Consider the following 17549-nt stretch of genomic DNA (forward strand, 5'->3'; position numbering starts at 1 on the left):
ACACACACACACACACACACACACACACACACACGACATATTTCCTGTCGCATGTCAAGGCATTTGGAACAGTTTCTCAGTTTAAAAGAGGAGATTTCTACCAACGGTGTTGACATTAAATACACTTACGAACACTTGATAGACACTTAAGAGACGGTGCACAAGTCCTGCCTGAGGAGAGGACCGGAACAGTGTTAAGCTGTGTCTCCATGATCCCATAAAGGCCAACAACGAAAGCAGAGGAAGCCTGTATACGCCCATGAGCTTTTCAGAGTGTCTAGAATATGGGATGTGTTTCAAGATTGAGAGACCACCCTCAAGCGCTTTATTTTATTTTATTTCGTTTCACGGCATCGCATTTGTTAAAGAACAAAATGCAGGTTGGGTTGTAGAATGGCACCCCATTGGATTTTGGACACAGAACAACTTTAGCGTTCCCGTTGTCACCAAAAGATGGCTTGGGAGATGAGGCTTCACCGTGAAGAACAGAGAGCATTTGAAGCTGAATTAAATCCCTGGCGGAGAAAGACACTCTCCATTGTTTCTTTGTCAGCTGCCCTTACATTTTTCCTGCTTCTTCCGCCTTATCTATCCCTTTAGAAGTAGTGCGCTCCAACATTGCCCCAGTAATGCTGAACAGAAGACTTTTCCAGTAAGAAAGCAGGCCAGCTCACAGCTCAGGACCTTTGCACATGCTGTTCTCTGCCTGCAGCAACCTTTACCCGTTCACCTCTCCACCTCTGCCTCCAACTCCGGCTCTTCTTCTGCTGTTCTACGCACCCTCCCCAGCTCAGGTAGGTGTCCCGGCCCTGTAGGCCTCCCCTGGCCACCTCCACCCCCCATTTGGGGTAGGGGTCCCTCCTCTGGCTGCCTATCCCACACTCTGCTCACCTCCCTTGCCAGACTCATCACGCTGTTCTATAATAACACGCTTCATTTCCGGGCTAGATGTAACGTGTCTGAGGGCAAAGGCTACACCGATTTTGTCTTTGCATTCCTAGAGCCTGAAACACTCAGTGTTTCTGGCATGGAACTGAATCAGGCACAGAAAATGCTTAACGACTGACTTTCAAACGATAAACGTCAAGAGTAGTCTGAGAGGGTGAATGGCGCTGTTATCAGATAGCACTAAGAGCTATTTTCTCTACATCCCGGAGTTCATCTAAGCACATAGCAGCCATAGGGATGCCATCGTCCCCCTTTGTAGGTGGGACACAGAGGCTCAGGGAAGCTAAATGTCTTGCAAAAGCCTTCATCGCTAGCGAGTGCTGGACCAGGGACACACCTGACTCTGACCAGAGCTGGAGTTCAAGCACATACACAGAGGTGTGGGTGGTGGCCTGGGGTCAGCGTCTAGCACGGCAGCGGGGACCAAGAGGTGGAATTATCATGCGAAGGCGGGCGACCAGGCGACTGCGCCAGTCACCATCCCTGCCTCGCGAAACCTCAGGCGCACGGGGGACAAAGCAGGGACCAGCTGGCTCGAGTGAGAGACAACGTCTCGACACCAGCTCGTGCCTCCTGTCCTCACCGGGCTCGAACTCCCCAGAGTCCTCCCGGCTGAAGTTTTCCTTCACAGAAGGCTTGGATCGCTAAGGTGACTGTCGTGGTTTGCCATGGACGTGGGACTTTATCAGTGCTTGTGAAAGTCCTGAGCGAAGCAGGACAGCTCGCGTATTCTGATCCTCACTAACGATAAGTGTGGCCTTTCCCACGTATGACTCAGGAAGTCTTGAGGGACTCTTTCCTCTTCTCAGAGGCTCTTGGAGAAGATCTCAACTTCTTTTCTTTTCTTTTCATTAAATTAGGGGCACCCAGATGGCTCAGTCGGTTGAGCGTCCGACTTCGGCTCAGGTCATGACCTCGCAGTTCGTGGGTTCGAGCCCCGCCTCGGGCTCCGTGCTGACCTCTTGCTCAGAGCCTGGAGCCTGCTTCGGATTCTGCGTCTCCTTCCCTCTGCCCCTCCCCCGCTCGCACTTCGTCTCACTCTGTTTCTCAAAAATAAATAAGTGTCAAAAAAATTTTAATTAAATTTAAATAACCACATGTGGCTACCATATTAGACAGCACACGGATAGTAAATCTTATTTATTTATTTATTTATTTAGAGAAGGAGAGAGACAGACTCCCAAGCAGGCTCTATGCTCAGGACAGGGCCCCATGAGGGGCTCCATCCCGTGACCCTAGGATCATGACCTGACCCGAAATCAAGAGTCAGATGCTGAAGGAACCAAGCCACCCAGGTGTCTCCTAGGAGGTGATTTTTAAACTTGACTTTTAACCAAAATCACCTAAGGGGCTTTCAAAAATCTCAAATGCCCAGGCCACACCCCAGATCGATGAAATCAGAGCCTCTGGGAAGGGACACCAGCATCATCCAGGGTGCCACCAACATGAGAACCTTCAGAAGAGCCCAGGGTTCTCAGAGCATCCAAATGATGGATGATTTGCTTGCATCCAAATCGTCCAGGCAGTGTGTTAGTAATACAGACACCTGACACCCCTCCTGCTCACACACATCTGCTAAGTCAAAATCCCTAGGGAAGATCCCAGAATAAAACTTTAAAAAAAAAATCTTTCCACATTAGAGTATATTTAGGTTTATAGAAAAGTTGTGAGGGTAGTACAGAGAGTTCCCATATAGCCCACACCCAGTTTCCCCTATTATTCACATCTTACAGGAGTATGGAACATTAGTCACAGTTAATGAACCATTAGGGACCCCTTGTTATTAACTAAAGTCAATGCTTTATTCAGATTTCCTTAGTTTTCATCTAATGCCCTCTTTCCACGCCAGGAGACCACTTGGCTGTTTCTTAGATTTCCCTTACTTTTTTAAAAAAAGTTTATTTATTTATTTGCGGGGGGGGGGTGGGAGGAAGGGGTAGAGAGAGAGGTGGAGAGAGAGATTCCCAAGCAGCCTCCACACTGTCAGCACAGAGCCCAACGTGGGGCTCAAGCTCACAAACCATGAGATCGTGACCTGAGCCGAAATCAAGAGTCCGACGCTTCACTGACTGGACCACCCGGGTCCCCCTGCTGTTAGTCATAATCACGGGGCTGAATTTGTCAGGTTTCTCTGCTGTCAAGTCACTCTCCTCCCAACCCCTCCCATGCTACACCTTCTGGAAGGAAGTCGCTAAGCACAGCCCACACTTAATGGGGGACCCACACTCCACCTCCTCGAGAGCTGAGGATCTACATGAATCTTCCAGGATGGAATGTATTTTTGATAGGGATCTCAGTGATCCTCATCCATAGTGATGGATGAGGATCCATGTGAGTGATTCTTAGTGATTCTCAGTGATTCTCATTCCAATCCAGTGATTGGGAATCACTGGGCCACAGGGGCAAAATCATATGATGTCCTGGGGTTCCGTCCAACTTGGTAACTCTTGGATTCTCTGAGCGTGGATGGCATGCAAATGGGTGGATTTGCTGGACTCCAAGGGAGACTAACTGATAGTCACTTATTTAGTCTAGAAACCAAGTCGCAGATCCTCTAGACACAAAACAGTGAATAAATATAGAATTGTTGATATTACCACCACGGAGTGTTTTGGAATTGGAACCCAGCATGTTGGGAGGAGAAAGAAAGCCATACCGGGGAGGATATACATACAGCGCTTGGGGCCGGAGTCAAACACATTGCAGAGCTAAAGAAAAAGTATCAGAATCAACTGGGCAATCGGTGCTGCGGAGGAGCAAAGGATCCTGGGATATAGGAGGCTGTGGGAAGAGGGTCCCGTGGCACAAGAGTGATCTCAAGCACTTCAGAGCTACTGTAGCGTGAGGAACAACAACAATAACAAAGACGCCTACAGCCATTAGTACGTTCTAGGCATCAATTGTGCTAATAGCCTATCCATTCTTTAAGACACTGGAGTTGAGTTTCAGTAACTTACCCAAGCTCACTTGGGTCACCTTTACTGAGCGATGGGTTTAGGATTCAAACTCGGGTCTGTGGAAGCGAAGGACTTTGCATTCTTAGAGCCACAGGACATTCCCAAAGGTTTGCGGAGGAGGTAAAGGAAGGAGGGAAGCAGCCACATTCCCACTCAAGAAGGCGGAAGAAGGAAGTCCCCTTATTCGCGTCACTGACTTCAAGACACAATATAGGAGAGGCGGGCCCAAGGCGGAAACCATCAGCCAGAGTGTGGGCACACGAACTGCTGAGTTTGTGGCGTTAGACCTACTTCAGAAACTCATCTGTCACCAGTGGAAGCCATTCTGAATGTCCTGACTCCCCCCTTTCCCCACAGCACCCAGATTCAGAGTCCAGCCTCGGAGCCCTCATGGCCTTCCATTTCCAGAGCCTGAGATACCTTCTCACTTCGTATCCTGCTAAGTCATGTTCCTGCCTTTTTTCAAAAGCTTTCTTAGATTCATGTTTCCATGTGGAGGACGCTCTGTCGTTCCAGGGATCCCGTCACCGTACTTCCTTGTTGTCGGCTCTTGTATTTTCTCACGGGCGCCCTCACCATCTGGCTGCTAGAGTTTGGGGGCAGCCCGCCTCCCTTACTGTTACTCCCTTAGGGCACACTGCCCTTCCCACGGAGTGGGATCTCAGGAATGCGGTTAAGCAACAGCCTGTTTCCTCCAAACCTTAAAAGAGTCACAACGATCATCTCAGACATTGTTATTTTCAGAAAGTTTTCCTAATTTAGTTTAAGAAAAGAAGCGATAAGACGCATCAGATAGGTCAGTTCTCTGGCCCCAGGTTTTCTTTAGCACATTTCAGGGTCATTGCAATATGACAGCTTTGCCTTCTTTTCCTTAAACAGAGGGTGGCTGCCTAGGATCCCGACCTTAAGAGAACAAACACATTGGGCAAATCCATGTACATCAACTGCCTAACAAGGCACAGAACAGAGCCCTTGGCCAAGCAAACTGGACCAGTTTGGGAGCTCAGGTCATTAGTCAAACAGGCAAGAAGCCATCAGGCTTCTCTTTGTGTTTGCACAGAAGGCAGTGTTTCCTGGGGACAGCTGGGTGGAGGAACCCCTTAGGAAGGGAGAAGGAGACTCCTCGAATGAGTCTCTGTTTTATGATACACCACTGGTTTGGCTGATTTGCAGCTAACCAGTTATCCATCACCATTGTGGTTGGTCTCTGAGTGAGCCCTACAAAAAGTACATTGTTCCTTCAGCGTGGCTGACCAGTGATTTTCCCGCCCCGGGAAGTTAGAGAGAGAGAGAGAGAAAGTGAGTGAGCATGAGCAGAGGAGGGGCAGAGAGAGAGGGAGACAGAGGATCCAAAGTAGGCTCTGTGCTGAGAGCAATGAGCCCGACTCGGGGCTCAAACCAACGAACCATGAGACCATGAGACTCGAGCCAAAGTCAGATGCTCAACTGACTGAGCCACCCAGATTCCCCCGGAACAGACTTTCTTAAAGCATGGTCTGATCTTCTAGAGCTACTATCATCAGAATCACTTGGGCAATTTGTCAGAATGTACACTCCCAGGGCTCCCCCGACTCAGATTTCCTGGTGTGGGGCCTGAAATGTGCATTGAGTCGAGAGCCACCCAGAAGCCCTGGAACAGAGGCTGGGGGGGAGGCGGGGAAGGGGTGGGAGGAGATAATTGGAACTGAACTCTCAAAAGTGCAGGAAAATAATGAGGATCCGTTTGTCATCACCATCGCTATCACCTCTCATTGGATTACAGGTCCCAGACATACGTCCTCAGACAGCAACGTGTACAGTAGGCGCACAGACTGGAGAAGGTAAGCTCTGGGCAAGACTAGAGACCTGTGTTCTATTTTAGGTGCTGCCCCTGATTGTCCGTGTGGCTTCTAGCCTTGGCTTCGTCCCCCCATAACTACAAGGATGTGGACCTATATATTTTAACGACCGTTTCTACCTCAACTAGCCTGACTTCTTTAATTTTAAAACAGAAATATAAACTCTCCTGATGGCACCCATGGGGTAATAGGCCAGAGAGGTCGACCGTTTTCGCAAAAGGACAATGTGACTCAGATACAGCGGGTGAAATTCTGCCCCAGGAGCCAGAGGCTTATCATCAGTGGGCGGTCCACGTGACTTGTACCTCTGTTTCCTCGTTTGCAAAATGACAGTGACTCTGGCTCAGCCATCTCACGGGGCTCCTGAGCTGAGAGCTCTTCTAGAAAGAAATACGCTCCTCGGGTATTTCGAAAACTATAAAGTAGCAATCAAGGGGCACAGCGTCCTCTGTCATCTAAATTAGGATTGATTCAGGTGAGTATCAGGCGACTAGAAATGCTCAGAGGGTCACTGTCCATTGAGCACTGGGAACTCAGGGGTCCACTAGAAGATCCTGAGGCTTGATGTGAGAAGACCTAGAAGGAGGAAAGTGGTGGTGCTCAGGGAGGGCAGGCTCTGTGCCAAGGTGGCCCCGGAGCGTACCCAACACCGTTTTTAGCATCAGACATACTTTAGCTCCTAGAAAAGAAAGCCAACCGGAAGGACCCTGTGAGATATCTTTGGACGCTTCAAGAATTCCAAGAGTTGCAACTTGGAATTCGAGGCATCCACTTCCTCTTCTAACAAAATTGAGACCCTATAGGGTAATCTCATGCCGTTGAGCTCCCACTTCTTCTTTAAAGGCTGGCTGGAATTTGAGATTGTCAGAACAGGCCGGGACTCTTGTTCTCTATGATGAAAGGCATCATGAAATAGGGGCCAGCCCCCGGGCTTTGAAACGCGGTTGGCTTCAAAGACCAGCTGTGTAACTCATCTCAAGTCTTTGGGCAAACCATCCAGCAGCCTAGCTCTTCAGTTTCCTCATCTGAAAAACAGGGACGGCGTGTCATCACTCCATCGGGGTTGTCGTGAGGAACGGCAGATGCTGGCCACTTTCGGTCTTCTGGCCCTCGGCCTCGCTCTGTCCCCCCCCTCCCCCCGGCCTCTTCCCGCAGCCCACGCTGCCTAAAGGCTGCACATCCTGGCAGTGTCGAACACAAGCAAAAGCAAGCTTTGGGACACTACTTGGAATATACATAAATTGGAGTTTGGGTTTGTTTTATTTATTTATTTATTTATTTTTAATTTTTTTTTTCAACGTTTATTTATTTTTGGGACAGAGAGAGACAGAGCATGAACGGGGGACGGGCAGAGAGAGAGGGAGACACAGAATCGGAAACAGGCTCCAGGCTCTGAGCCATCAGCCCAGAGCCCGACGCTGGGCTCGAACTCACGGACCACGAGATCGTGACCTGGCTGAAGTCGGACGCTTAACCGACTGCGCCACCCAGGCGCCCCTGTTTTTTTTTATTTTTTATTATTTTTTATTTTTTATTTTTTTTTATTTATTTTTTTTTTTAAATTTTTTTTTTCAACGTTTATTTATTTTTGGGACAGAGAGAGACAGCATGAACGGGGGAGGGGCAGAGAGAGAGGGAGACACAGAATCGGAAACAGGCTCCAGGCTCTGAGCCATCAGCCCAGAGCCTGACGCGGGGCTCGAACTCACGGACCGCGAGATCGTGACCTGGCTGAAGTCGGCCGCTTAACCGACGGCGCCACCCAGGAGCCCCTGTTTTTTTTTTATTTTTTAAGTTTGTTTATTTTCAGAAAGAGAGTGCGTGGACAGGGGAGGGGCGGAGAGAGAGGGAGAGAGAATCCCAAGCAGGCTCCGCTCTGTCAGCAAAGAGCCCGATGTGGGGCTCGAACCCACAAACTGTGAGATCATGACCTGAGCCGAAATCAAGAGTCAGCCGCTTAACCGACGGAGCCACCCAGGCGCCTCTCCCCGCTGCAAGCTTACATTTTTCCCAGAATTCACACAACCATAATGTCAGATAACATCTGCTTTTTTGCTGTATATATAACAATAAGTGGGATTTTCTGCTTGTGACCTTAAGGCATAGCACGGTCTGACAGCGTCTCCGAAGTCAAATGTCCACTTCAATAGTTTTGAAGATATAATTATTTGTATTTAACTTGCATATTGTATGCAAACCTTGTATTTTAAGTCTTTGAATACGGTTAATTCGCATCCATTAGATTTGGCGACTCTCATTTATGCAGAATATCAGACAAGCCCAGTATCTAATTATATATTGGTGTGGTCGGATGCGTGCACTTACTGGATTTTCTTATTTCACAGCAAGAAAATATGATTTAGGTGACTTCTTTTGGGGAAGGAACCCGCCAAATCTGTGTGCACCGTGTTACCTTAGTTTTAAAATTGCTCACCTTAGTTTTAAAATTGCCAATAGAACAATTGAAACCATGTTTGTCTTCCTGAATCCATGATGAGAACTTTATCCAAAAACCCGCCGTGGATATTAGTAACACGGGCACTCCACTGACCTGAAGGAATTGTAGGCGTTTCACATGCATATTTGTCGATGGAGTGCTTTTTTGGTAGAGAGGGACAGAAACCTCTGGCTTCTTCGGAGAACTCCTCCTCCCAAAGTAGTCAAAATACCACTCCAGAAAACCTTGACTTTATAAGGGAAGGCAGCTTCTGAGTCACAGAAAGTCTCTTCCTGCTTCCTTCTCACGGGCTGGCCCGGAATGAGGCTCTGCTAAAAATGTTTTGGGCAACTGTTGATTTGGGAATTTCTGTCCTCTTTTCTAGTAACAGAATGTGTACATGGTACAAAGTTCTGCAGGTCCCTATACCTTCTCATGCCTTTGAAAGCCTTCTTCTGGGAGACGGGCATATGGAAGGGAGACTTCTCAGACTTTGAGAAGGAAATTTTTCCGTCCGTCAGAACTCTGTATGGGTGTGGCATGTGGGGCAAAGCATTGCAGTATTTTATTTTTTCCCAGACGACACACAGATGGAAAATGTGTCTGGGTAAAGGATACTTCTGGATGAGGAGAAACAAACATCCCAGTAGAAGAAAGCGTTAAGGGTTTGGGAAGCTATTCTCTGTATTGTAGTAGGGCTTTATTTATTTAGTTAGGATTTTGTTCCCCCACACCGAAGAGTACTCAAGGCAACTCGATAAGTAGGATTTTGATTGTTGAATCAAAAAGTATAATCCTAAGCGGTAGGAGTGGGCGAAGTCAGAATACAGTGTTGTTTCCGTAAGATTAAAATAGATTTTTTTTGATGCTCTGTTGGCCTTCCTTTTCTCTCATCTCCCACAAAACTTCACTGACTGAAGTGTTAATACTCCATCTCAAACACACACACGCACACGCGCACACACACACACACACTCCACTGTGGAAGAAATGAATATTTCTACATTCTAGTATGTTTGGGGCATCGGCGGGGCCTAAACCTATGTTGTAAACTAAGGAGTTGCTCTGCCCCAGCGTGCTTTTGGAAGGAAGAAAACATACCCAGGATGGCACATCGTCTCTTGGGCAACAGAGACTTTCAGAGGTTTGGGCTTCGTCTGTCAAGGATCATCTGTGGGGGGAGGGGTTACTCCTACTCAGATTTTTCAGGTCTCGGGGATGATGGATTTCTCCAGGAAGCCTTCCCTGAACACCTCACACCCTCCTAACTAGATCTTGTTGGATACTGTAATAGCACCCGACCTTCCCCTGGTAGTACTTCTTGGTGTTTATAGTAGTGACAATTGTGTACGATTGTTTCATTCCTATCCACCTTTCTCACGGGGCCAGGGCAGGGACTCTGACTGTTCACCATCCTGTCTCCAGCATCGATTACCATGCCTGGCCTCAAGCAGGTGCTCAGTAAACGCTTCTCGTGTGGGTGTTGGTAAATTATAAACTCCACCTGGGCTTTTACGATGAGCGAATGCTTCCGATCCTTCAGAAAATGCACATATTTTGAAAAATAAGCTGATGACAGACCCGAGCTGCCACTGAGCTGACAACTGGAAAGAACGGTGACGTGGGTGAGTTTTCAGAGACAGATCATTGTTGCTAATATTCAGGCAATCCACAAATCCCTCAAGTTCAGTGTTCAGACGTCAGCTAGGATGTTTAAGAAAGCTCTTCACTCTTATGTGGCTGGAGAGGGCAGACATTTTTCCTACCCTTACTTGTCCTACAGTTTAAAATGTCAGCTGTCTGAATGGGTGGGTGTCCCTCCAAGTGTGCGGAATAACGGACGGTGTATTTGTTTTTCATCTTGCTCACTGGAGGAAACAAGTCCAGCTAAGGACAAAAATACAAACGCAAAATGAGCAAACTTTACGTGGAGTGTTTTGTAGAGGGCGTCGGTGGGATGGCACCATACGATTTTGTTGCAATTTTGTCAAGGCAGCGCATTAAAATTTAAGTTAGGATCCGAGTGTTTGGGTAAACAGAATAAACGCAGAACGAGTGGGAGACGCATTTCCTTATGTTCCATCTGCTAAAGGTTTTAGTTCCAAATCTCATTATCTGACTAACTCCTTCCTCTCTAGACCATTTGGATTTGATTTTTTTTTTTTTTTCCTGATGGGTTTGCCAGATGCAGAAGGAAGCAGCAATGCTAACCGCTCGAAGAGTTGTTTGTGGTTCTTTTTGATTTTGTTTTTGACGTTTGTAGAATGAGGACCATACTGCAAACGGGAGCCACAGCATGTCCCGGCTTTGGCCATTTGTGAAGTATCTTTCTTCTTGTTCTTGCTGCATTTTACCTTAGAAAACGGCCAGTGGGGCCCCTGGGTGGCTCAGTCAGTGAAGCGTCCGGCTTCGGCTCAGGTCATGATCTCGCGGTTCGTGGGTTCGAGCCCCGCGTCGGGCTCTGTGCTGACAGCTCAGGGCATGGAGCTCGCCACTCGTGCTCTGTCTTTCTTTCTCTCAAAAGTAAACGTTAAAAAATTTTTTTTAATTGAAAACAGCCAAGAATGGGTGTTCGGAGGGGGGGGGGGACGGGGGCTCCCTGATGTGGAGCTGACATAGAGATCTGGAGCTTTTCCAATAGCGTATTTCAGCCAGATTTATAGTTTCTGGAAAACTGAAGTGTCTGGTGCCCAATGGAACCACCCGATAATGGTCCATTTCTAATGAAATGAAACACAGTCATCAATTGCTGATAACTAAGTGGGCAAGACTTTAAATTCAGCCGGTTTTCAGGCAGCAGGAAAGCAGGAGATTGACTACTATTATTTTTAACGGTGACTGACGTCACAAAAGGAGTTTGAGGAACAGAACACTTAGGAAAACCATCAATCCCTATTTATTCTTTTAGGTCATTAACATTTTTGTTTAATGTTTATTTATTTTTGAGACAGAGAGAGAGAGAGTGCGAGCGGGGGAGGGGCAGAGAGAGAGGGAGACACAGAATCCGAAGCGGGCTTCCAGGCTCTGAACCATCAGCCCAGAGCCCGACGCGGGGCTCGAACTCATGAACCGTGAGATCATGACCTGAGCCAAAGTCGGACGCCCAACCGACTGAGCCATCCAGGGCCCTTAGGCCATTAACATTTAATGCCATATTTGACATGGGTGGGTTTCGATCTACTATTTTGTGGCTTCTTTCTGTTTCTTTCCTCTGTTTTTTTTTTTTGTTGTTGTTGTTGTTCTATTTCTTCTCTCCTGTCTTCTTTCGTATCATTTGATTTTTTTTCCTAAATGTCAGTTTATCTATTTTGCTTGAACTATATCTTTTTGCATTACGTTGAAGCAGTTGCTTCAGGGTTTACAATGTACATCCCTAAACACTCACAAGCCACTTAGAGTTAATCCTGTCCCACTTCATGGGAAATGTTGAAACCTTACAAGTGTCTGGGCACATTTACCTCCGCAGCCTGTTACAATGCACATACGATGCACACAGGGGTATAATTTCTGCTTTAATGGTTTCTGCATTATTTCTATGTTAGCATATGTGCTGTCAAAGTGAACATCCTATGTATCTTTCGATCTATTTCTTTTTTTTTTTTTTTTGATCTATTTCTGATCTATCCGCCCCAAATCCATTTTAACCGAGAGCCTCAGAGGCAATTTTGTAGCATTCTAGGTATTGCAGGTGGCAGGTACAAAGATTGTGTGTGTGTGAGTGCGTATGTGTTTGTGGTACGTATGTGTGTGTACGTATGTGTGTGTGAGTGTGTTTGTGGTGTGCGTGTGTATGTGCATGTGTGTACAAGTGTTTTGGTGAGTGTGCATGAGGGCTGAGCTATTAAAAAGTGCCACTGCAGAATACTAAAGCAGATAGAACCCGTACGGACTTTGTGGTTGTTTATTTTATTTTATTTTTTAACGTTTATTTCTTTTGAGAGAGACAGACAGCATGAGCAAGGGCAGGGCAAAGACAGAGGGAGAGAGAGAGTCCCAAGCAGGCTTTGCTCTGTCAGCACAGAGTCCGATGGGATGTGGGGCTCCGTTCCATGACCCTGACATCATGACCTGAGTGGAAACCAAGAGCTGGGCACTTAACCGACTGAACGACCCAGGTGCCTCTTCTGTTTGCTTTATTCTAATAGCTAAATTTGTAAGTCCTTAGTTTTTCCAAAAATCAATTTTAACTTCTAAGTTTCTTTTTTCCACTTGCATCTTGCTGGGACCTTCCCCTCTATTCTCCGCACCCCCACCCCCTTTGCTCCCCATGACCCATTGAGTCAGAATTTCCTTATCTGGATAATTCCTGGCACTGCTTTGGAGACAGAGTCCATGAAGAGTGACCCTTGAGATTCCCGCCTGGATCTACCAGATTCTCACTCCTGGGGAACCTCCAGGCGGTCACCCTCTGAGCAGGTTCAAGGGAAACAGGAAGTGAAATGTCTTAATGGGGAGAGACAAGGCAGACCCAGAGAAGGGGGGAGAGGAGGGGGGAATTGTGAAATCCTTTCAGAGTTCACAACAAAAAGAACACTTTCTTATTAGAAATTGTGTCTTCCTCCCGCTTTCTAAAGACAAATCGATGGGGGCCCCTGGGTAGCTCAGTCAGTTAAGTGTCTGACTTCAGCTCAGGTCACGATCCCACAGTTCATGGGTTCAAGCCCCACATTGGGCTCTGTGCTGACATCTCGGAGCCTGGAGCCTACTTTGGATTCTGTGTCTCCCTCTCTCTGCCCCTCCCCTACTCATGCTCTGTCTCTCAAAAAATAAATGTTTTTAAATTTTTTAATAAAAAAAAATAAAAAAAAATTAGAGAAAAATCGATGGTTTCATCCTGGCTCATCAAATTACCAAGTACTCACGGATCTCAGGCAGTGTGCTCTGTAAGCCGGATCTGGGCACCTGGCTGGGCTTAACCTCCCACTCCCTCTGCCCCCCAAAAGCCTCCCTAACAGGGGCTAGTCTCTCTCCAGGTACGAAGTGCTTCACCTGGAAGAACCTCAAATGGCCCCCATTGATTTGCAGACATTTCAATAAAACCTGTGTTCATTTTTGCAACTGAACCAAAGTCATCTGACAGCCTAGATTTTGTCAGGCTGCACGTAAACAATTACATTTGCACGTACATGCATAATCACCGGTATGTTTTGCATATTACCATAAACTGGGACCTTCTGAGCTACAGACTTTCGTTAAACTTTACAAGGGGGACTAAACCAGGCCTCAAGATGAACTGGAAATACAGCCTGACTAAAGTGATATTTCATTTGACTTGAATCTTTGCTGAAGAAATAGACTCTCAAGGCCCCTATTTAGGAAACCCTCTGCAAATAGAAAGATGTTCCTGGCATTTCCCCCAAACTAGAAGCCCCAAGAATTTGCCCTTTGAACCTGACGCGTGCTTTATGCTTTATGTGTTAAAAGTGAACTGAAAACTAACCCCCTATCCAACCAATACAAAGCATGCAACTTATTAGATGTTGGTGGTCTGTTTTCAAAATGAATTCCTCTAGTAGCCAGATACATCAGCTAAAGGTAATTAAGTAATGAAAATGTTTTTGTGCATTCCACCTGACCATTGACCTTGGCATTCACAGCTCACTTAAGACTCTGTTTGGTAAAACGAATCTCTCTCCTTCTAATTAGGAAGCATTTGGGGGAAGCTGACCAATGCTCTAATGTTGTAGGGTCAAAAAATATGAGGAATGTTGCTCCCCTTTGAAATAATGTTCTCAGTCAGTGTCATGAACAGGGTAACTTTCTGGGACAGACAGCAAAGGGTTAGAGCTGTCTAGGGCTCAGTCTCTGGAGTTAGCTGAGCTCATTTCAAACCCCAGATCGGCGGAACGCCTGGGTGGCTCAGTCAGTTAAGCATCTGACTTTGGCTCACTTCACAGGTTCAAGCCCCGCGTCGGGCTCTGTGCTGACAGCTCAGAGCCTGGAGCCTGCTTTGGACTCTGTATCTCCCTGTCTCTGCTGTCTCTGTATCTTCCTGTCTCCCCTGCTCGCACTCTCTCTCTCTTTCAAAAATAAATAAAACATTAAAGAAATTAAATTAAAAAAAAATTAGATCTGTTATCTGCTGGCTTTGTTAACCCGGGCAATTCACCTCTCAAAATTGCATCTTTAAAATGGGGAAAATAAGGTTATTTTGCAATTAAATGAGATAATGCGAATTGCTTGGTGCAATGTGTAGCATGCAATTAGTATTCAGTGTATTTAACTATTATTACGGATTGCGTTAGTATCACATCTAATTACCAACTGAAGTGAAAGTAAAACCATGTTTTGAGTCATCAGTTTAAAAAAAGAGACAGCTATCAAGCAAGAGCGAAAAACCATGCCTCGACATTTCCTAAATCTTTGAACACTGGGTATGGAAGGTCTGTGAAGAAGGTCGCTAAAGTTCATAAAGAGGGAGGAGACTGTGAAAGGACATGGAGAGAGTGCAGGCAGCCTTCGGGGACCCGGCCTGGGGGTTCCAGGCTCCGCGAACCCGGGGCCAGGTCTGCTTGTCCCTTGGATTGTAAGCTGCGTGAGAGTAGGCCTTCCCCCCCCCCCCACCGCCCCCCAATTTTCTTCATCACTCCAGGACCTAAAACAGTGCCTGGCACCTGGTGGGCTCTCAGTAAATATTCTAGAATAAAAGCAAGGCCACACACTAAGAGGTACTAAAATGTTAAGGTAGTCGGAGCCTCGGTAAGTTTGGCAACCGACAGCTGTTCAAGCACATCACTGTCCTTGGATGTGTCTTCTCCCCTTTGATTTGGGGAGTGTTTATTGTGGTATTAACACACAGTACTAACACGAGAATACCAATACTGGGGTACTACTCCACAGGAGAAACAAGCATAATTCAGTGACTTTATAAATTTTTTTTTCCACGTTTATTTATTTTTGGAACAGAGAGAGACAGAGCATGAACGGGGGAGGGGCAGAGAGAGAGGGAGACACAGAATCGGAAACAGGCTCCAGGCTCCGAGTCATCAGGCCAGAGCCTGACGCGGGGCTCGAACTCATGGACCGCGAGATCGTGACCTGGCTGAAGTTGGCCGCTTAACCGACTGCGCCACCCAGGCGCCCCTTATAATTCAGTGACTTTAATTTGGAATCGGTATTGATGACAGAAGCTTCATCTGGCTCCTGTTCATTAGCTTCTCAAATTAACAGTGGCTGAGATCTGAGATCTCTCTCAAGCTTGAGGCCAGGGCCAAATGGCCCAGCCACAGAATCTTACGTCCTTTCTACATTAACACTCTATCACGGATTATTATTAGGTATTATTATATATTAACGATGCTAATCATATACTTACTATAGATAATAGATAATTAATATATTAATTCGTGATATTATTAGTATGCTAGAGTAAAGACAGGAAGGCAATATTGAGTCTTAAAGGGGTTGATGGGGTTGAGGTCAACGTGTTGGTTCATTTTGAGAGTCACGCAAAATGGAGAAACATAGTATATTATTCACATTTAAATATCTGTTCCATTGTACTGGCTTTAATTCAAGCTTTTTGGCTCTCAAATTCTGTAATTCTATAGCTAAAATTCACTTCTTCAATGACTTGGAAACGACTAACATGTCTGTAAAAATCTTAAATAGCAATTGGGTGATATTGTATTTAAAATATTTAAAAATATCTCTAAGGACTGAGACTATAATTTTATTTTGTTTTTACCTTTTTTTTTAATTTGAGAGAGAAAGAGCATGAGTGGGGTAGAGGGGCAGAGGGAGAGAGAGCCCAAGCACACTCAGTGCAGAGCCTGACATAGGGCTCGATCCCAGAACTCTGGGATGATGACTTGAACTGAAATCAAGAGTCCGACGCTCAACTGACTGAGCCACCCGGGCACTCTGAGACTGTAGTTTTAAATTAATGGAGGGGCGCCTGGGTGGCTCAGTCGGCTGGGCGACCGACTTCAGCTCAGGTCATGATCTCACGGTCCGTGAGTTCGAGCCCCGCGTCGGGCTCTGTGCTGACAGCTCAGAGCCTGGAGCCTGTTTCAGATTCTGTGTCTTCCTCTCTCTCTGACCTTCCCCCATTCATGCTCTGTCTCTCTCTGTCTCTAAAATGAATAAACGTTAAAAAAAATTTTTTTTAATTTTAAATTAATGGAATTATATTCTATTGCCGTTTCAAAATATGTGTTCATAATTAAGAAGCTATGATGGAAAGAAAATTTGGAACAGAATCCCCGAAAATGTTTCGCAAAATACGGCAAGATGCAACCGTCCAGGTACTAGGGTAGAGTTGGGGTTTAAATGTTAAATAATTATTTCTTTTATTAAACATTGTTAGAACCTCTTAGAGGCTTAAGCCAAGAGCATCGTTTGTGGGAGATGTTTACATTGTTTGGGATGCTTACTTCTGGTTGAGGACACTTTGCCTGTGCCCCCCAGATCCTTTTGGATAAATCACAAAATGTACCCGCACGTATCCCAAAGCAGAAAATGTATTCCCTGCATCTTCAGCACCTAATGAATGAGTACTTTTGTGGGCTGAGTTATTGAAAAGCTAGAAGCCCCTACTCTTCCTGTCACATAAATAGACAAAGCTGAGAAAACGTAATGGCAATACGTTTGTCGGAACTCTACGAATCTGCACGATCCTGTTTCCCTGTGGACACTGGGAGAGCTTCTGTCACGTCTTCTGGGACCTGTCAGCCCTCTGTAAGCAGCAGGAGACAGAAAAGGTCCCGTTCGGTGGGGACCCAACCACCAAGGAAAGAAGAAATGACGCGCGGTCATCAGTCACGCACACTCCGTTGTGCTGCATAGACCACCGGGTCGCCCTGCTGCCGGGGAGCTCGGGACGCCCAGGGAGGCCGGGGAGCACCCTGTGAGGGCCAGGGTGTCAAAGTGAGTCTTCTCTCCCGCCAGCAGAGGCTAACGTGTTCTACCCCGAGAGACAGCGTCTCCATAAAAACAGATACCAGGAGCCATCGTCACGCTGTTGGCCCTCTTAGCAATACCGCCCCTCAGAGTAGGAACCATGCGTCTGACACTACGGGACATCTTCTTCGTGAATTACCTGTCCACTCACACAAGAATATAAAGTACATCCTGTTGTTACCACCTTTTTCCAGACAGAAAGCCAAAGCTCAGAAAAACTAAATAACGGCCCCGTGTTCACCTAACTAACGCGTGTGGGGCCAGAAGTTGATTCCAGAGTCCTCTAGCTCCTACTGGCCTGCCTGCACTCTTCTAGGCGACGAGACTCATATCCCCTTCATCTCTGTGGCCTAAATCTTTCTTCTCTCCTGCCACTGCAGAGATAGTGCCTTGTCCAAAAGTCAGTAAATACAGTGGGGCACCTGGGTGGCTCAGCCGGTTAAGCATCTGACTTCTGGCTCAGGTCAC

This window comes from Felis catus, chromosome D2 (assembly GCF_018350175.1).
Source record: "Felis catus isolate Fca126 chromosome D2, F.catus_Fca126_mat1.0, whole genome shotgun sequence".
In the NCBI taxonomy this organism is placed as follows: Eukaryota; Metazoa; Chordata; class Mammalia; order Carnivora; family Felidae; genus Felis; species Felis catus.